Source organism: Pongo pygmaeus, chromosome 11, assembly GCF_028885625.2.
Source record: "Pongo pygmaeus isolate AG05252 chromosome 11, NHGRI_mPonPyg2-v2.0_pri, whole genome shotgun sequence".
Classification (NCBI taxonomy): domain Eukaryota; kingdom Metazoa; phylum Chordata; class Mammalia; order Primates; family Hominidae; genus Pongo; species Pongo pygmaeus.
The window spans coordinates 65752826-65772222 of NC_072384.2; the positions used below are offsets into that span (position 1 = coordinate 65752826).

General features: G+C 34.5%; 1 protein-coding gene across 7 annotated transcripts in view; it reads right to left on the bottom strand.

The window, feature by feature from the left end:
- SCN9A (sodium voltage-gated channel alpha subunit 9) overlaps positions 1 to 19397 on the bottom strand; it is a 178909-nt gene that overhangs the window by 8770 nt on the left and 150742 nt on the right. The gene's annotated exons all lie outside the window — the stretch shown is intronic.

Sequence of the window (19397 nt, forward strand, 5' to 3'; positions counted from 1 at the left end):
TACATCTTTCTACAGATCACTAAGATAGGTTAAAATGTGTTAATATAGAAATAAAATGTATTTTATTATGTTCATGATAGCTATACATAAAATATATCTTAAATAATTACATATGTGTAGAAACATGGGTCTCCAAACACAGTTAAATGTGCATATATAAATATTTGTATTACATATAATAAGGATTGGCTCAATTTTCTTTTGGTGTGCTAATCAGTGTTGTTTTAAACTATGTACTTGTATCTTTTTTATCTGCTAGCTGTCTTACCATGACTTTTATTGCTAAGAGAAGTTGTAAGAATTAAAAGTAATGAATGTCTTCTTTGATGATTTGGCTAATATTTAGAACTTTTACAAAGAACAGGGAGCCAAATCATGAGTGAACTCCCATTCACAATTACTACAAAGAGAATAAAATACCTAGGAATCCAGCTTACAAGGGATGTGAAGGACCTCTTCAAGGAGAACTACAAACCACTGCTCAACGAAATAAAAGAGGACACAAACAAATGGAAGAATATTCCATGCTCATGGATAGGAAGAATCAATATCATGAAAATGGCATTACTGCCCCAGGTAATTTATAAATTCAACACTATCCCCATCAAGCTACCACTGACTTTCTTCACAAAATTGGAAAAAACTACTTTAAAGTTCATATGGAACCAAAAAAGAGCCTGCATAGCCAAGTCAATCCTAAGCAAAAAGAACAAAGCTGGAGGCATCACACTACCTGACTTTAAACTATAATACAAGGCTACAGTAACCAAAACAGCATGGTTCTGGTACCAAAACAGAGATATAGATCAATGGAACAGAACAGAGGCCTCAGAAATAACACCACACATCTACAACCATCTGATCCTTGACAAACCTGACAAAAACAAGCAATGGGGAAAGGCTTCCCTATTTAATAAATGATGCTGGGAAAACTGGCTAGCTGTATGTAGAAAGTTGAAACTGGATCCCTTCCTTACACCTTATACAAAAATTAACTCAAGATGGATTAAAGACTTAAATGTAAGACCTAAAACCATAAAAACTCTAGCAGAAACTCTAGGCATACCATTTAGGACATAGGCATGGGCAAAGACTTCATGACTAAAACACCAAAAGCAACGGCAACAAAAGCCAAAACAGACAAACGGGATCTAACTAAACTAAAGAGCTTCTGCACAGTGAAAGAAAGTATCATCAGAGTGAACAGGCAACCTACAGAATGGGAGAAAATTTTTGCAATCTATCCATTTGACAAAGGACTAATATCCAGAATATACAAAGAACTTAAACAAATTTACAAGAAAAAAACAAACAACTCCATCAGAAAGTGGGCAAAGGATATGAACAGGCACTTCTCAAAAGAAGACATTTATGCAGCCAGCAGACATCTGAAAAAATCCTCATCATCACTGGTCATCAGAGAAACACAAATCAAAACCACAATGAGATACCATCTCACACCAATTAGAATGGCAATCACTAAAAAGTCAGGAAACAACAAATGTTGGAGAGGATGTGGAGAAATAGCAGCGCATTTACACTGTTGATGAGAGTGTAAATTAGTTCAATCATTGTGGAAGACAGTGTGATGATTCCTCAAGGATCTAGAACTAGAAATACCATTTGACCCAGCAATCTCATTACTGGGTATATACCCAAAGGATTATAAATCATGCTACTATAAAGACACATGCATACGTATATTTATTGCAGTACTATTCACAATAGCAAAGACTTGGAACCAACCCAAATATCCATCAATAATAGACTGGATAAAGAAATGTGGCATATATACACCATGGAATACTATGCAGCCATAAAAAAGGATGAGTTCATGTCCTTTGCAGGGACATGCATGAAGCTGGAAACCATCATTCTCAGCAAAATATCACAAGGACGGAAAACTAGACCTCACTCATAAGTGGGAGTTGAACAATGAGAACACATGGACACAGGGAGGGGAACATCACACACCAGGGCCTGTTAGGGGGTGGGGCGCTTTGGGAGGGATTACGTTAGGAGAAATACCTAATGTAAATGATGAGTTGATTGGTGCAAACCAACATGGTACATGTATACCTATGTAACAAACCTGCACGTTGTGCACATGTACCCTAGAACTTAAAGTATAATAGTAAAGAAAGAATAGGGGCTACATACAATAACCAAAATTGTATTAATTTTATATTCATTTTAATATACCATTATTCCTTTACAGAAAAATGAATATAAACTAAAACGATAATATACATTTCTATATCTCTATTTGAAGAAACTCTTTGACTACCTTTTTAATTCTAAATAAAGGATTTCAACATAAACACTTTTTTGGATGTCAACATTATGCTTGATAGATTTCTAGGTACTGAGGAAGTTATCAATCATCAGACCCAAACTGAAGGACTTTCCAATTGATTATGTAAAAGAAAATATAACTTTTAAAATTCAACAGTAAATAACATAACATCTAAATGAGGTTTTTGACTGGAAAAGCCTAAATCTTACAAAGGAGGCTAGAAGCTTCAGTTGCTCCCTTTGTTCTCTGCTAATTTCTTAAGTTAGCTGTAAGTTTTACAGATTTATGTATATTCTACATTAGTCTATAATTTCACCTTTTTTAGTCACAGCATAAATTAGTATAATCCATATAATTAAGAATTTATTTTCAAGGATTTATAGTTCTGAGATCATTACTTAACTTGTAGGGTGCTGGAGTTAAAAATGACCTGGTTATGGTTTCCCTTTATTCTCTTGGATTTGGTAATATTCAGCTTCCTCTTATTTACTTATTTTTTTAATTGTTTGCTGTTGAATGGGAAGCTTCCCATTATACTGAATTTTCTTATTCATCAAATACCTAATGTTAACCAGACTTCCCTTTCTGCCTTAGAGTGTTTTTGTTGTTGTTTTTGAGGGGGTCTTGCTCTGAGGCCCAGGCTGGAGTGCCGTGCCACCATCTTGGCTCACTGCAACCTCCACCTCCTGGGTTCAAGTAATTCTCATGTCTCAGCCTCCCAAGTAGCTGGGATTACAGGTGCATGCCACCACATCAGCCTAATTTTTGTATATTTAGTAGAGACAGGGTTTCGCCATGTTGGCTGGTCTGGTTTTGAACTCCTGGCCAGCCTTGGCCTCCCAAAGTGCTGGGATTACAGGCGTGAGCCACCATATCCAGCCACCTTAGAGTGTTTTAATTCAGCTTTTCTCTATTTAATATGCAGTCTTTATGTAATTTTCATATTCATCTCACCTACTGGCAAGGCATGAGAGAGAGAGACTTCATGTCAATGTCAAGAGAAGCCCAGATCCTTTATTGTTCATTAATGGGGACTGAATATTACAGCATGCCAAGAACTTAACAGAAGAAGCTGGAGAAAAACTGAGGAGAAAACTCCAACTTTGAGGAGAAAATCAAAGTAACAGATTTTGTTTTCCCCTAATGATAGCCTGGTTTGTCAATATGATAAAGAATGGGATAAAACTAATAGAAGATTATGAATTACTTCAATAGAGAAACTTGTGTGGGTATTTTGTTTTCCTATAGCTTATTTAGGCCTTGTGCAAAATGTACCCCTTTAAAACCTAGGTGGAAGGAATTCTGTAAGTCAGGCTAATTTTTTTCTATGTTACAATCTACATCGAGGCTGCATTACACAGCAATACACTTCACTTCTGGTGTCAGATCATCTTTGCTCAAGTCCTTTCTTTTGTCCTTGGGTAAGTTTCTTAATTCTTTAAGTAAAACCACCTCATCATTATAAGAGTAGTCACTGCATTTGTGTTTGCTGAGAAGATAAATTGAGGTAACATATGAAGAATACTTAGCATAATATCTGGCACATGGTAAGTCTTCATTAAATTTTAGTTACTATTACTGTTGTTCTTATTAACCTTCCTGATAAGATTGGAGTTAATGAAATGGGGTTATTGTTAAAATTTCCTCCATAGTTGCTCAAATATGTAATTATATATTTGTATAACTATATCATGTAATCTTCCTTTTTATAGCTTGAACTCATTAATGACTTTTGTTCTAATAGTAGTATGTTTTATGATTATTAAAAACTAATTTCACATGAAATCATTAGAGGTGAAAAAAGTACTTATGAGGATGATGAATAGTTGGAAAAACGAGTAAAATTGGGTTGGTTATTAGAAAGAGGCATGGGTTGTTGATAGAGCCATAAGCTTTGATCAAATTATTGAAGTTAAAAAGCAGTAAGTGGCAACATTGCATTGTGGAAAAGATATGGGGTTTCAAATCAAACAGGTATTTCAATCATAACTGTGCCAGTATCCTGTTACTTGGTTTGAAACAATTTATCCACCTGTTCTAGGGGCTAATTTATTCATTTGCATCAAGATACCACTTTCAAGGGAGGGAGAGGAGTCTAGCATATCAAATGTCCTTGCCGTTCAGTGTGCTGCACTAGGGTCCAGTTTCACTCTTGCCTCATATGGAGCACTGAAAGAACCAGTATGATTAGAATAATTGATACAGCTACAAACATAGGAAAAGGGGAAGGTAGATTAGCTGTTTGAGAGACTCTCAGTATCTCTAGCCAGGCTGATTGGCAAAGGTTTTTCTCTGTCAAAGTCAGTCTATAAATCCTGGTGGCTGTTTTGTGTCATTTGTGACATTGCGTCAGATGACTGACAGGTGGCTATTCTTCCAATGCACAGACACCAATGCAAAGCACAAGGAACACAAATAATTAGGGAAACAACAAAAAGGGATAAAAGAAATCCAGTTACTGACCCTAAAGAAACAGAGATTTATATCTCTCTTCAAAAGAATTCAAAATAATTATCCTAATGAAGTTTAGCAAAATACCAGAGAACAGAGATAGACAACTAAACAAAATCAGGAAAATGATACATGAACACAATGAGGATATCAATGAAGGGACAGAAACTACACACGCAAAAAAATAAACGTCAAATATGAATAAAAACTCTGGAATTGAAGAATACAATAACTGAACTAAAAAACTCCCTAGAGGGTTCAATAGCAGACTTGATCAAACTGGAGAAAGAATCAACAAACCAAAAAAAAAAACAAACAACCCCATCAAAAAGTGGGCAAAGGATATGAACAGACACTTCTCAAAAGAAGATATTTATGCAGCCAAAAGACACATGAAAAAATGCTCATCATTACTGGCCATCAGAGAGATGCAAATCAAAACCACAATGAGATACCATCTCATACCAGTTAGAATGGCGATCATTAAAAAGTCAGGAAACAACAGGTGCTGGAGAGGATGTGGAGAAATAGGAACACTTTTACACTGTTGGTGGGACTGTAAACTAGTTCAACCATTGTGGAAGTCAGTGTGGCGATTCCTCAGGGATCAAGAACTAGAAATACCATTTGACCCAGCAATCCCATTACTGGGTATATACCCAAAGGATTATAAATCATGTGACTATAAAGACACATGCACACGTATGTTTATTGCGGCACTATTCACAATAGCAAAGACTTGGAACCAAGCCAAATGTCCAACAATGATAGACTCGATTAAGAAAATGTGGCACATATACACCATGGAGTACTATGCAGCCATAAAAAATGATGAGTTCATGTCCTTTGTAGGGATATGGATGAAGCTGGAAACCATCATTCTCAGCAAACTATCGCAAGGACAAAAAAACCAAACACTGCATGTTCTCACTCATAGGTGGGAATTGAACAATGAGAACACATGGACACAGGAAGGGGAACATCACACACTGGGGCCTGTTGTGGGGTGGGGGGAGGGGGTGGAGGGATAGCATTAGGAGATATACCTAATGTTAAATGATGAGTTAATGGGTTCAGCACACCAACATGGCACATGTATACATATGTAACTAACCTGCACGTTGTGCACATGTACCCTAAAACTTAAAGTATAATACAAAATAAAAATTAAAAAATAAAAAATAAAATAAAAAAACCCTCAAAAGATGGACACCAAAAAATAAAAAATAAAAAGGTAGATCATTTAAAATTATCCAGTCAGTGGAGCAAGAAGAAATAAAAAAGAAAAATGAATGAAGATTTATGGGACATCATTAAGTGGAACAATATATACATTATGAAATCACAGAAAGAGAAGGCAGAAAGGGGTGTAAAAATATTTTTAAAATGGCTAAAATATGTTCAAATTTGGGGAGAGATATGAACACCTAAATTTAGGAAATTCAAAGAATCCCAAATAGGACAAATCTAAAGAAGTCTCGGCTGGGCGTGGTGGCTCACACCTGTAATCCCAGCACTTTGGGGGGCTGAGTGGGGGTGGATCACCTGAGGTCAGGAGTTCAAGACCAGCCTGGCCAACATGGCAAAACCATATCTCTACCAAAAATTACAAAAATTAGCTGGGCGTGGTGGCGGGTGCCTATAATCCCAGCCACTCAGAAGGCTGAGGCAGACAGAATTGCTTGAACCCAGGAGTTGGAAGTTGCAGTGAGCCAAGATCACACTACTGCACTCCAGCCTGGGCAACACAGCGAAACTCTATCTCAGAAAAAAAGAAAAAAAAGTCTCCACTGGAGACATAATATCATCAAATTGCCAAAAGTGAAAGGGAAGTTTGAAAGCAGCAAGAAAAAACTGAATTGTCATGTACAGAAGAGCTCTCATAAGATGAACAGCAGATTTCTCAGCAGAAACTTTAAAAGAGCAAATAAAGTGAAAGTATATATTCAAAATACTTAAAGAAGAAAACTGCTGACCAAGAATAATATACCTGGAAAAACTGTCCTTTAAAATTAAGGAAGGATAAAAACTTTCTCATACAAACAAATGCTGAGGGAGTTCATCACCACTAGAGTTATCTTATAGGAAATGCTAAAGTGAGTTCTTCAAGTTGAAACGAAAGCATGGTAAAGAGCAACACAAGGGCATATGAAAGCACAAATCTCACTAGTAAAGGTAAATACATAGACAAATGGAGAATACTGTAATACTCTAATAGTATTATATAAATCATTTATAATTCTAATATAAAAGTTAAATGTCAAAATAATTAAGAATAACTAAAATTACAAAAATGTGTTTGTAGAAACACATTATAAAAAGATGTAAATTGTGACATTTATAGCAAAAAGCGTGAGGGAGGTATTAAAAGTGAAGATTTTTGGTGTATGATTGAAGTTGTTATCAGCTTAAAGTAGACTATTATAAGATATTTGTGATTGCCTCATGATAACCACAAGGAAAATCCATGTAAAAATACAGAAATAAAAAAGAGAAATCATAGCATATCACAATAAAATATCAACCAATCACAAAAGAAGACAGTTAAGAGAGAAAAAGACAGAAAAAAATTACAAAACAGAAAAATTTAACAAAAAGGCAATAGTAAGTCCTTACCTACCAATGATTATTTCAAATACAAATGGATTAAACTTCCCAATCAAAAGACCTACAATGGCTGCATAGATTTATGAAAACAAGATCCAGTTATATGCTGTCTTCAGATACTCGCTTCAGATTTAAGAAAACGTAGTTTGAAAGTTAATTGATAAAAAAGATACATTTTGTAGAAATGGTAACCAAAAAAGAGCAATGGGCTATACAGTTGTCCTTTAGTATCTACAGGGTCATGGTTCCAGAACCCCAAGGGATACCAAAATTGAGGATGCTTAAGTCCCACAGTCAGCCCTGCAGGACCTGTGGATAAAAAAATTTGACCCTCTGTATCTGTGGATTTCACATTCCATGAATACAGTGTTTTCAATCAGCATTGGCTGAATCTACAGATGTAAAACCTACAGATACAGAGGACACCCTGTAATTATATCAGCCAAAATAGACTTTAAATAAAAAACTGTCACAAGAGACAAAGTAGGTCATAAAATAAGATAAAAGAGTTAGTTCATCATGAAGATATAACAATTATAAATATATGTGAATCCATCATCAAAGCATGTAAATACATAAAGCAATCACTGACAGATCTGAAGGGATAAACATGCAGCAACACCATAACAGTAGGATACATCAACACCCGACTTGCAATAATGAACAGAACAGCCAGATATGGAATCTATAAACAAACTGTGGATTTGAACAATGCTATAGACCAAATGGATCACAATCACACAGAATATGCTACCCAACAGCATCTTAATACACCATCTTTTCAAGTGTGCACGGAATATTCTCAGGATAGATCACATATCAGGTCATGAAGTTAGTTTTGACAACTGTAAGAAGTTTGAAATCATACCAGATATCTTTTATGACCACAATGGAATGAAACTGGAAGTCAGTAATAGAAGGAAAACTGAAAAATTCACAAATATGTGGAAATTAAACAACACTCTCTTGAAAAAGCAATGGGTCAAAGAAAAAAATCAATAGGAAAATTTAAAAGTATCTTGAAGCAAACAAAAATGAAAGCACAATTTCCAAAATTTATAAGATGCAGCGAAATCAGTAAAAAAAGCAAATCTTATAGAGATACATGTCTACACTATAAAAAGAAAGATCTCATATAAACAATATAGATTTACGTGTCTAGGAACTAGAAAAAGAACAAACTAAGCCCAACATTAGCAAAAGGAAGGAAATAATAAATAGTAGAGCTAAGTAAGTGAAATAGAGAATAGAAAAGCAATAGAAAAAGTCAACAAAACTAAGAGTTGGTTTTTTTGAAAGATAAAATAGACGAATCCTTAGCTAGGATAACTAAGAAAAAAGATAGAAGACTCAAATATGTAAAACCAGAAATGAAAGAGGAGAAATTACAGCTGATTTTATGGGAATAAGAAGGATCAAAGAGACTACCATGAACAATTATACACCAACAAATTGGATAACTTAGAAGAAATAGGTAAATTCCAAAAATATACAACCTACAAAGACTGAATCATGAGGAAATAGAATAACTGAATAGACAAATTGAACCAATAATAATAATAATAATAATGATAATGATAGTAACTCCCAAAAAAGAAATATACAGGACCAGATGGCTTCTCTGGAGAAGTCTAACCAAACATTTAAAGAAGAATCAACATTAATTCTTCTCAAACTCTCTTAAAACTTTGAAGAGGAAAGAACACTTCGAAAGTCATTTTATGGGGCCAGAATTACTCTCATATCAAAGCCAGACAAAGACACTGTAAGAAAAGAAAATTACAGCTTTTGAAGGAAGTGACTTCAGCAACATTGTGGAATAGGAGGTTTATGACTATTTTTTCTCTCACGGACATACCAAGTAAACATTTACATACACATGGATCAATTCTCTCCAGAGAAACCCAGAATCCAGTAGAAAAACTCATACACACCAGAGGACAGAAAATATCCGTATTAAAATGGGTAGAAAAAGTGGAAAGACACTCATGCACTAACCCCACCCTGAGCACAGCGCCTTACATTTGGGAAGAAAACCAAATTTGCAGCTACTTCCCAAGGGTTGAGAAACTATAGCACACATATAGAACCCAACTTTTTTTTTAATTTGAGGAAATGTATTTATTTCTAGAAAATGCTTTTTCTAGAGTGGAAAGAGAGAAGATATGAACTATATTATAAAATCATCTTCATAATTGCCTTAGTTTTCCATTTTGTAGAACCCAACTTTTATAGTCCCTGACACAGAGCTTGGCTTTTAGATCACCATGCTTGAGGAATGGCAGAGATAAGCCATTGGAGTTTTCTCTCAAGTACAAAAAACAATGGGGGGTTTTGAACTGCCTGAGCACTCTCAGAAGCTTTAATTCCTGGAATCAGACCATCTTCCAACTTCCCCATGGAAACCATTAGGCTGCACGTTTTCCAGCCGCTCCCTGTGGTTCTGGCCTCTTCCAGTACTTGGAAATCTACATAGCAAATGAAGAATAAACCTTCTTCAGCCTAAACAAGACGAATAACATTCCCTATGCCTTCTTCCCTGGCTTCCTCCAGAGACAATCCCAACTCTACAGTCTTTCTGTTAAAAGAGGTGGAAGGTCTCTACCACCAAGAACAGGAGGGTGGCTTCTTCCCTGGCTTGCTCCTGACATAATTTATGCAGTCTCTTATTAGAGGAAGGCTTGAACTACACTTCAATCCAATAGATCTAACAGATATTTATAGAACAGTTCATCCAACAGCAACAAAATACATATTCTTCTCAAATCACATGAAACACTCTCCAGGGTAGATCACATGTTAGGCCACAAAACAAGTTTTAACAAATTTAAGAAGATTAAAATCATATCGAGCACCTTTTCTGTTCATGATGACATGAAACTAGAAGTCAATAAGAATAACCTTGAACAACTCATAATTATGTGGAAATTAAACAACATGCTCCTGAACAACCAATGGGTCAAAGAGGAAATTATATGGAAAAACAGAAAATATTTTGGGATCAATGACAATGGAAACACAAGATAACAAATAGTATGGAATGTGAAAAAAGAAGCCCTGAGAGAAAAATTTATAGTCATAAATACCTACATTAAAGAAAGAAGGAAAATCTCAAATAAACAACCTAATATTACATCTTAGAGATTAGAAAAAGAAGAAGAACAAAATATCCCCAAACTTTGCAGAAGGAAGAAAATAACAAAGATAAGGATAGAAATAAACAAAGCAAATACTAAAAAGTTGTTTTTTTGAAAAGATAAAATTGAAAAACCTTTAACTAGACTAACCAAGGGAAAAAAGACAACTCAAACAATATCTGAAATGAAACAAGGGAGACTAACACTGATAACGTAAATACAAGGAATCATAAACTATTAATGTGAACAACCATACACCATCAAATTGAATAACCTAGAAGAAATGAACTAATCTTTAGAAACACGCAACCTACCAAGACTAAATCAGCAAGAAATATTACGTCTGAACAAACCAATACTGGATAAAGAAAATAGATCAGTAATAAATTAGGTCTCCTATCCAAAAAAAAAAAAGGAAAAGGTCACTGGTGAATTCTATTTAAAGAAGTAATATGAATTCTTCTCAAATTCTTCCAAAAAATTGAAAAGGAGGTCCAACTCATTTTATGAGGCCAGTATTATACTGATATGAAAACTCCTCTAAGAGTATGCTACCAGAAAAGAAAACTGCAGGCCAATATTCTTGATGAACATAGATCCAAAAATTCTCAACAAAATACTAGCAAACTGAATTCCCTAGCACATTTAAAACATCATTCACCAAGATTACTTGGGATTTATCTGAGGGATGCAAAAATGGTTAAACATACATAAATCAATAAATGTGATATGCTACATTAACAAAATAAGAACAAAAATCATATGATCATCTTACTAGATGCAGACAAAGCATTTGATAAAATCCAGCATATATTCATAATAAAATCTCAAGAAAGTAGATATGGAAGGAATGTACCTTAACAAAATAAAGCCATATATGACAAGTCCACGGCTAACATTATGCAAAAACTGAAAAGTTGGGAGCTTTTCTTCTAAGATCAGGAACAAGACAAGGATATTGACTGTTACCACTTCTTTTTGACATAGTATTAGAAATCCCATCCATAGCCATTAGGCAAGAAAAAGAAATAAAAGACATCCATGTAAGAAAGCAAGAAATAAAATTATCTCTGTTTGCTAATGACATGATCTTTATATGTAGAAAACCCTGCACACTCTACCGAGAACTGTTAAAACTGATACATAAATTCAGTAAAGTTGCAGTTTGCAAAATCAACATAGAAAAATCAGTAGCATTTCTATACATTAACAATGAGGTATCCAACCAAGAAATTAAGAAACCTATTTAAAACAGCATCAAAATAAATAAATAAAATACTTTGAAGTAAATTTAACCAGGAAAGTCAAAGATCTGTACACTGAAAACTACAAGTTGATTAAAAAAAACTGAGGAAGACACAAATAAATTGTAATATATTTCATGTTCATGTGTTGGAAGAATTAATATTGTTAAAATGTCCGTACTACCCCAAATAATCTACAGATTCAATGCAATCCCTATCAAAATTCTAATGTCAGTTTTCACAGGAATAGTAAAAAATCCTAACATTTGAATAAAATAAAAAAGACGCTAAATGGCCAAAGCAATCTGAGCAAAAAGAACAAAGCTAGAGGCGCAATACTCTCTCATTTCAAAATATAAAGCTATGCTATTGGCATAAACACAGATATATCGGCTAATGGAAAAGGATAAAAAGCCCAGAAATAAACCCAATTATTTATAGTCAATTGATTTTCAACAAAGGTGCAAAGAATAAACAAAGGGGGAAAGGACGATCTCTTCAATAAATGACGTTGGGAAAACTGAATATTCCTTATACAAAAGAATGAAATTGGGCCCTTTCTCATACCATATTTTAAAAAATCCAAACAAGTAGAAGACTTAAATATAAGAAATGAAACTATAAAGCTACTAGAAGAAAACATAAAAGAAAAGCTCTATGACATTTATCTAGGCAAGGATTTCTTGGCTAGGACTCTAAAAGCACAGGTAACAAAAGACAACAAGAGACAAGTTGGATGAGATCAAACTAAAAAGGTTCTTTACAGCAAATGAAACAATAACAGAGTGGAGGGAGAGCTCATAGATTGAAATAAAATATCTGCAAACCATACATCTGATAAAGGGCTAATATCCAACATTATACATAAAAAGCTCAAGCAACTCAACACCTAGAAAATCAATAAACCAATTGTAGAATGGGCAAATAATCTGAACAGACATTTCTCAAAAGAAGAGATATGAATGGCCAATAGATATATGAAAAAATGCTCAACATCTCTAATCATCAGGAAAATGCAAATTAAAATCCCAATGAAATATTACCTCACACCTCTTAGAATGGTTGTTGTCAAAAAAGATGAATGATAACAAGTATTGATGAGGATGTGGAGAAAAAGGAACCCTTATACATTGTTAGTGATAATGTAAATTAGTACAGCTGTTTGAGAAAAATAGCATGGAAGTTCTAAAAACAAATACAATTACCATATAATTCAGCAATTCCTCTTCTAGGTATATAGTGGTATATATTTAATTCCTTTAGAGGAATTAAAATCATTATGTCGAAGGTATACCTGCACTCCCATGTTCATTTCAGCATTATTTACAAGAACCAAGACATATTAGGTTGGTGCAAATGTAATTGCAGTTTTTACCATTACTTTTGCTGCAATTAAAAGTAATGGCAAAAACCGCAATTACTTTTGCACTAACCCATAGATGCAACCTGTACCCATCAACAGGTGAATGAATAAAGAAAACGTGATAGGTATGCACAGTGGACAACTATACAAAACTTTAAAAGAACAAATTTTGTCATTCATCCCAACATGAATGAAACTAAAGGACATTATGCTAAGCAAAATTAGCCAGGTACCAGGTACAGAAAGACAAATACCACATGATCTCACTTACATGTAAAATGGGGTGGGGGGAGGAGGGAGGGATAGCATTAGGAGATATACCTAATGTAAATGACGAGTTAATGGGTGTCGCACACCAACATGGCACATGTATACATATGTAACAAACCTGCACGTTGTGCACATTTACCCTAGAACTTAAAGTAAAATAATAAATAAATAAATAAAAAATAAAAAAGTGAGAAGTCAACATTACAGAAACAGTGTATAAAGGTGGTTACCATAGAACTGGGGGAAGACGATGTGGAGAAAGTATAAATGTTGATCAAAGGATGTACATTTTTCATTTAGAGTAGAGGAATAAATCTTAAGATGGATTAAAGACTTAAATGTAAAATCTAAAACTATAAAAACCCTGGAAGACAACCTAGGCAATACCATTCAGGACACAGGCATGGGCAAAGATTTCATGATGAAGACACCAAAAGCAACTGCAACAAAAACAAAAATTAACAAATGGGATCTAATTAAACTAAAGAGCTTCTGCACAGCAAAAGAAACTATCAACAGAGTAAACAGACAGTCTACAGAATGGGAGAAAAGTTTTGCAGACTATGCATCTGACAAAGGTCTAATATCCAGAATCTATAAGGAACTTAAATGAGTTTACAAGAAATAAACAACCCCATTAAAAAGTGGGCAAAGGATATGAACAGACACTTCTGAAAAGAAGACACACATGCAACAAACAAGCATATGAAAAAAAGCTCAATGTCACTGATCATTAGAGAAATGCAAATCAAAACCACAATGAGATACCATCTCACACCAGTCAGAATGGCTATTATGAAAAAGTCAAAAAATAACAGATGCTGGTGAGGGTGTGGAGAAAAAATGAATGCTTACACACTGTTGATGGGAGTGTAAATTAATTCAACCATAATGGAAGACTGTATGGCAATTCCTCAAAGACCTAAAGACAGAAATACCATTCAACCCAGCAATCCCATTACTGGGTATATACCTAAAGGGAAATACATTGTTCTATTATAAAGACACATGCACACATATGTTTATTGGAGCTCTATTCACAATGGCAAAGACATGGAATCAATTCAAATGACCATCAATGATAGACTGGATAAAGACAAAGTGGTAAATATATACCATATAATACTATGTAGCCATTAAAAAAAATGAGATCATATCCTTTGCAGGGACATGAATGGAGCTGGAGGCCATTTTCATTAGTAAACTAAGGCAGGAACAGAAAACCAAATACCACATGTTCTCACTTATAAGTGGAGCTAAATGATGAGAACACATGGACACATAAAGGATAACAACACACACTGGGGCCTATGGGAGGGTGAAGGGTGGGAGGAGGGAGAGGATCAGGAAAAATAACCAATGCATACTGGGATTAATACCTCAGTGATGAAATAATCTGTACAACAAACCCCCATGACATGTTTACCTATGTAACAAGCCTGCACATCCTGTACATGTACCCCTGAACTTAAAATAAAAGTCAAAAAAGTCACACATTAGGAAATGAAAAAAATAAATGTATTGTATATTTCAAAATTGCTAAAAGAATAGCTTTTTAACTTTCTTGCCACAAAAAAATGATAAGTGGGTGAAGTGATGGTTATGTTAATTAGCATGATTGAATCTTTCTACAATGTTTATATAGATCAAAACATTGTTTTGTACCCCATAAATAAGCACAATTTTTGTCAATTAAAAATGAACAAATTTTTAAAAAGAAAAAAGCAACTACAGAACAAGATCCCTGATGAACATAGATGCAAATAACTTCATCCAAATATTAGCAAACTGAATGCAACAGCCCATTAAATGATCATGTACTACGACCAAGTGGGAGTTATCCCTAGGATGCAAGGATGGTTCAACATATGCAGACCAATAATGTGATACACCACATGATCTGAGAAGGATAAAAATCACAGGATCATCAAAAGAGATTCAGAAGAAGCATTTGACAAATTTCAACACCCTTTTACAGTAAAAACTAAAAAAAGAAAACAAAAGCTAGGTATAGAAGTTGCTATAACTTGAAGGTTTGTCCCCTCCAAAGCTCATGCTGCAATTTAATTGCCATTGTGACAGAATCAGGAGGTGAGACCTTTAAGAAGTGTTTAAATTATGAGAATTTTACCCTTTTAATGCATTAATACTGTTATCTCAGGATTGAGTTCATTATAAACAGGCAGGTTCTGCCTCCTTTTCTCACTTACTGTCTCTTTGTGTCATGTGATACCTTATAGCATGTTATGATGCAACAAATAAGACCTCAACAGACAGCCCCTCAATCATGAACTTTCCATCCTCCAGTACTGTGATCTCATAAGGTTTATGTTCATTATAAATTACCCAGTCTGTGGTATTCTGTTATAGTAGCACAAATGGATGAGAACAGAGGAAATATACCTCATGATAACAAAGACTAATTGAATATCCCACAGCTAACATCATATTCAATGGTGAAAAACTGAAAAACTTTCCTGTAAGATCAGGAAAAAGACAAATATGGCTACTCTTGCCATTTGTATTTAACACAGCACTAGAAGTCCTAGCCAGAGAAATTAGGCAAGAAAAACAAGTAAAAGACATCCCAATCTGAAAGAAAAAAGTGTTTACAGATGACATTATCTTATATGGAGAGTACCCTAAAGACTCCACACGTCAGGAAAATCTGTTAGAACTAATAAATTTACTAAATGTTGAAGGATATAAAATCAACATACAAAAATCACCTGTGTTTCTATACACTAACGATAAACAATCTGAAAAGAAGATTAGGAAAGAAATCCCATTTATGATAACATCAAAAGAAATAAAATACCTAGGATATGCTTAACCAAGGCATTGAAAATGTATGCACTGAAAACTACAAAATGTTCATGAAGGAAATTAAAGAAGACACAAATAAATGGAAAGATCCAGTATTCACAAATTAAATGACTTAATATTGTTAAAATGCCCATACTACCCTAAGTGATCTGTGCATTCAATACAGTACATATCAAAATCCCAATAGCATTATTTACTAAAATAAAAAAAAATCCTAAAATTCATATGGAACCACAAAAGACCCTGAATAGCCAAAGCAATCTTAAGAAAAAAGAACAAAGTGGAAGAATCACATTTTCTCATTTCTTATTTATTTATTTATTGAGAGAGAAGATCTCACCCTGTTGCCCAGTCCAGAGTGCAGTGGCATGATCATAGCTCACTGCAGCCTCATATTCTTGGGCTTGAGTGATCCTCCCACCTCAGGCTCCTAAGTAGCTAGGACTATAGGTGTGTGCTATCATGCTTGGCTAATTTTCAAATATCTTTGTAGAGAAGGAGTCTTTCCATCTTGCCCAGGCTGGTCTCAAACTCTCGGCCACAAGTGATCCTCCAGCCTTAGCCTCCCAAGTAGCTGGGATTATAAGCATAAGCCACTGCACCCAGTCCCCACAGGTCCTCGTTTCAAAATGTATAACAAAGCTACAACAATTAAAATAGTATGGTCCTGGCATAAAACAAATATATAGGCCAAGGAAACAGGATAGAGAGCCCAGAAATAAACCCATGCATAAATACTTAACTCATATTCAACAGGGGTGCCAAGAATACACAATAGAAAAGAGGCCACTCAACAAATGATATTGGAAAAACTGGATATTCACATATAAAAAAATAAAATTGAATTCTTATACCATACACAAAAATAAACTCAAAATAGATTAAACATTTAAACCTAAGACCTGAAAACTGTAAAACTCGTAGAAGAAAACATAGCAGGAAAGCTTCATGATACTGTTCTTGACAATGATTTCTTGGAAATGACTCCAAAATTCAAACAAGAGCAAAAATAGACAATTGAGACCATATCAAACTAAAAAGCTTTGGGAAAAAAAGGAAGCATTCAAGAGGGTGAAAAAGCAACCTACAGAATGGGAGGAAATATTTCCAACTATATATCTAATAAATGGTTAATATCCAAAATATATAGTGAACTCCTGCAACTTAAGAAGGCATGCAAATGGCCAACAGGTATATGAAAAGATGCTCAATATCAGTAATCATCAGAAAATTCAAATAAAAACTGTAATCAGGGTTGGGTGCAGTGGCTCATGCCTGTTATCCCAGCACTTCGGGAGGCCAAGGTGGGTGGATCATGAGGTCAGGAGATCAAGACCATCCTGGCCAACATGGTGAAACCCCATCTCTACTAAAAATACAAAAATTAGCTGGGCATGGTGGCACATGCCTGTAATCCCAGCTACTTGGGAGGCTGAGGCAGGAGAATCACTTGAACCAGGGAGTTGGAGGTTGCAGTGAGCCGAGATCACACCACTGCACTCCAGCCTGGTGACAGAGTGAGACTCCTTCAAAAACAAACAAACAAACAAACAAACAACAACAAAAAACTGTAATGAGATATCATCTCATACCTGCTAGGATGGCTATTACCAAAAACAAAAACAAAAAGCACCCAAATCAAAAGATAATAGGTATTGGCAAGGATATGGAGAAATTAGAACATTTGTACATTGTTGGAATGTAAAATGATGTAGCTGCCATAGAAAACAGTATGAAAGTTCCTGAAAAAATTAAAAATATAACTACCATATGATCTAGAAATGCCACATCTGAGCATATTTTAAAAATTTGAACTCAGGATCTCAGAGTCCACACTTCCATGTTCACTTCAGCACTATTTACTATATCCAAATATGAAAACAATCTAAATGTCTATTGATGAATGATGGGATAGAAAATGTGGTATTTGTATACCTGCGTGTGCGTGTGCACACACACACAAACACACACTATTCAGCCTTATAAAGAAGGAAATCCTGCCATATGCAACAACTTGAATGAACCTGGATAAATTTATGCTGAGTGAAGTCACAGAAAAAATATTGCATAATTCCACTTCTGTGAAGTAACTAAAATAGTCAAACACATGGAAACAGAGAAGAATGGTGATTGCCAGGGCATGAAAGGATGGGAAAATGGAGAATTGCTATTCAATAGGAATAAAGTTTCAATTATGCAAGATGAATAAGTTCTAGGGACTTCCTGTAGTACTTTGTAACTATAGTTAACAATATATATAGTATACTTAAAAATTTTGTTGAGCAGGTAGATCTCATATTAAGTTTCCTTACCACAATAATTAAAATTAGGAAAGGCAAAGAAAAGGATACCACTTTCATTTGTTTTTTTCCTTTGGAATAAATGAGTTCATCACAAAGCATCTACTACGTACTTCTACGTAGCATGTGTTAACTAATTGAAGTGTTGGTCATGTTTTTTCAGGGAAGAGTGGAAAGAAATTCTAAATCATTCAGAAAAGGTCAGAAAATAAAAGCTATACTTAGATTGTAAGATGAAATACTGGAAGAATGATAGAGGATATGAGTTTTTGATGCTTTTAAATCAGTAACTCTTTCCTGACTTTAGTGGTGATAGTATCAACCCATCCTATTTTACTTCCTGCAGTAGAAATGTTGTTGTAAGAATAACATTAACAAGCAGGAAGATTAAAGTCAATTGGATGTTGGCTGTTTTATTCATGCTCATACTGCTCTTTCTAGACATGTTTAATTTATTCTATGCAGGCAAGACTGAGGAATTACTTGTGTGTGCTTATATATTACATATATGTATATATAATGCTTAAGTTGAGAAAAATAAATTGAAAATAAGGGTACACTTTATAAAATGTAAAATGGAACATGAGATTTAAAAATCTTTAAAAATAAACATCTGTATTTGTAAATGTCAGGATAAATAATGCAATATTTACTAAATTTTTGTCTACTTGTGAATAGTCAATCATGTACACTAATGACATTTTGGTACATGAACATCTGTCTTCTTAGATGCTAAGCCAGACCCGAAATTATTATTCTCTTTTGTAATTCTACCATTTAGTTTCCAAAGATCTCTTTTTGTATAGGTGGTACCACAACCAGAGTATCTCAGTTAGTTGACAAGAAACTCCAGAGTTAGACTCCTTTATATCTTGCAAATCACAAGCAATACTGTAGATTCTA